This window comes from Anomalospiza imberbis, chromosome 1 (genome assembly GCF_031753505.1).
Source record: "Anomalospiza imberbis isolate Cuckoo-Finch-1a 21T00152 chromosome 1, ASM3175350v1, whole genome shotgun sequence".
NCBI lineage: Eukaryota > Metazoa > Chordata > Aves > Passeriformes > Viduidae > Anomalospiza > Anomalospiza imberbis.
Window position 1 is genome coordinate 23584652 of NC_089681.1, and position 3249 is coordinate 23587900.

General features: G+C 44.6%; 1 long non-coding RNA gene across 1 annotated transcript; it reads right to left on the minus strand.

Moving 5' to 3' along the window:
- Positions 1-1297: 1297 nt before the first annotated feature.
- Positions 1298-2645, minus strand: LOC137476405 (uncharacterized). Its single transcript, XR_011000366.1, has 2 exons — positions 2425-2645; positions 1298-2313 (listed from the first exon to the last, which is right to left on the minus strand). It is a non-coding gene; the product is annotated as an uncharacterized lncRNA (long non-coding RNA).
- Between the last annotated feature and the right edge of the window lie 604 nt (positions 2646-3249).

Sequence of the window (3249 nt, forward strand, 5' to 3'; positions counted from 1 at the left end):
ACACTGTCCTGAAAAATCTTCTGCTTCTCTGGGTAAACACCAGGTCACATTCATTTGAAAATGAGCATGTATGTTTACAAACATCCAAAAGTAAGTTGACCCCTCACAGCAAAGGCTAAGATTGTCATTCTGGACACTTACCTGTTCTTCTCAGGAACAGTTTCCTTTGCAAGAGAACTGTGTAGCCCAGGCAACAGGTGGTGGCTGCTCACATACTCTAACCTTGAAATTATTAATTGAGAGGAAGGTTGGAAGTAATTGGAAGTTTTTCCAGTCCTCATGCCCCTCATGGGTAAGGCAGCTGTGCCGGCATCTGAACTGAAAATCCACCCTCTGAGCTGGCACCTTCAATGGAAGGATTGACTGTGAAGTCCAAGACTGGGATAGCCTCCAGCTTAAACTGTCCTTTGATCCAAGGCTGTCTCTCAACATCACAAACCAGTGTTACAGGAGGAATCTTGCACACACTGTTCGTTTTGCTGCCAAAAGGTCTTTCAAGAAGTTGTCTCCCACTCTGGTATCTTTAGTAGAAAAATTCCATTCACAGGAAAGTTTGCTAGTGGTTAAATATATGGCCAAAATCTAGATTTAGCCCTGAATTTTCTCATGTTGATGCACTGTACTACTGGTAAGAAATAAGCAGTTTCACTCAAAATGATGTTATACTGGATTCTGATAAGGAACAGGATTACAGTAATATCCTGTAACTGGGAGCAACGAGTTGTACAGTTCTACATATGCTGGAGGCAGCAGAACACCTTGGGGAGAGGCAGTCACTGCATTACCTCCATCCCAATTTCTGAGGCAAGAGATTGGAAGGCAGAAAGGCCTGCAACATGCTGTCACCATATCAAGAAGAAGAGTGCCTCCCTGCAATCATTTCTCTCTTGTCTGGCCATGGATAGCACTCAGAAACTGCTTTGGTGTTACCTGGCTTTGCTGACCTCTTATCATTACCAGAGCACCCGAGAGTTCATTGTTCAGAGAAGAGGGCTGAGAAGAGTTCTGGTCAACCTCAATTTAGGGTCACTTTGGTTCCCAGAGAAAAGAGAAGATGGAAATTTACATCCTGCTCTAGAAATGTGCTTTCTTTGTCTTCATCACTGTTGTGGCAAAATCCAGTTTTATTAGCATCACTGAGAAAACTTTCAGTAGCTTGAGGATTAGAGAACATTATGGCTTCCACCCAGGACAACCTTCCAGCTTTCTGTCCTCTCTTCCTAAGAATATATTGAGAAAATAAAATAAAATAAAATAAAACAGAAAAAGAAGCCATCATCATCAAAGTGGTCATTCTTACTTTTCCAGCCCTCAGCAATCAGTAACCTTTCTATTTGCACCCAAGCAGTCAGTAGGAGACATGATTTCAGCAAGCCACTTCACTGATTTCCTAAGAGAGGACAAAATTCAGGACAAGACCTCAACTCCTTTCTTCTGGCCACTGCTTAGCTGAAGGCCCAGTATGTCAGATTCACCTCTGTGTGATTCCAGGGACTAGTCTGGAATCAATTTGACCAGTAAGTCTCTTTAATTGCGTCAGGCCTTTCAGAAGTTTTGAACGACAAGGATCTAAACAGCAGGCAGCAATCTGCACAAAGCCAATCTTTTCAGTTCAATAATTTTTCAAGGTTATGTGCCTTTTTTCTTTTTCTTTTTTTTTTTTCATTTTCTTTTTGGCTTCAAATGATTTCCAACTGAGCAAATGCTGCAACAAGTTCATGGGAGAAGGCCTCGAGGCACCCCTGACTTTGGCACCGTCATCCCATAGACACTCCATACATTTTTGGCACCTTGCAACAGACACACTGACAGGCACAGGATTGATGGAAAGGGAAAGAAGCTGTTTTGCAGTCAAAAGAGAATGTACTCAGATTTCTAAGGGCATTTGAAAGAATGCCAGAATGATACTGGATTTCGGCATTCTTAAGATGATGCAGCAAGTGGTCTTTTCCACATGTGATGATGTATTTCAGGACAAGAGCTTCTTCAAGATTTTCCAAGCCTGTGGGCTCCTGATCCTTTTTCAAATTACAGAGATGATAGCATACTGGGGAGAATTGTGATTAGTTTAAACTCTCCACAGCTGCAAGAGATGAATGTAAAAATTCCACCCAAAAATCCACTTCTTCTGGATTGAATTTACCTACATGACACAGAGTCCTGGCCAAGGGACCACTTAAAAGAGTTGGAGCAGCATCAATGCTATTTAGTTTCTTCCATCACATCAATTGAGCAAAGGCTCACAACTCTTCTAACCCAACACAGCTCCCTCAGCAGCACTGCCATGGATCAGGCGGGGGTATTAACAGCGACCTGAGATATGTGGGGAGGAAAATGGAACAATGAAATAAAAGCTTAAGTACGAGGGAATTCAGACAGGGCTTGCAACTCATTAATTGAAATACACAGAGAATTGTAAGATACCTTGTTGCCGAGAGGCTTTACTTGGAGCTCTTAAGGACAGCGGACCCCACCTCACCCACAGGTGAGAAATTTTGAGCCATCGTGGCAACGGGAGGGTACAAGCACTGTGCTTTCCTGCTCAGCTGGCCTAAGGAGATGGCAGTGCTCTGTTTAGCTTAACAGGACCTCTCTCTCTAAAGTGCTTCATTATATTGCTAAAAAAATAAAATAATATACAGCATTCACTGACACTCTGGGCGCTGTGCGCACCTCAGGACAAGTCACCTGCCATGTGTCCCTGACGAGAGGGAAGGTGGAGCTGGCCTTGGAAGACTGGTGACTGACACCTCCCACGGTTGTCTGGATGTATTATCAGGGCGATAGGCGAGAGCTACCTCTATGGGGCTTTTCTCAAAAACGCCTGCCCCGCCTTCCCGGACGCTATTGGGGATGCCAGCTGGGGAGTGTTCCTGGTTTTAAGGGGACTGAGGCCACTCTCCACAACTGTTCCTAATCTACGCCAAAAACAAAACAAAAAATTAAAAAAAAACAAAACCAGACTTCTCCCGTGGGACCTAGCAAAGCCTAACTGTTCGATTTTGCTCTAAACAGACCAATATCCAGCCCAGTGAACTGTATGACAGACGCATTAAGTTTAACCTCTGTTTCAGCCCCGTGAGCCCCGTGAGAATGACGGAACCCAGTTACCAACCCGCGCTCCATCTCGGGTAAGTGGCCATGGGAAGAGAATGACGGAACCCAGTTACCAACCCGCGCTCCATCTCGGGTAAGTGGCCATGGGAAGAGAATGACGGAACCCAGGTACCAAGCCGCGCTCCATCTCGG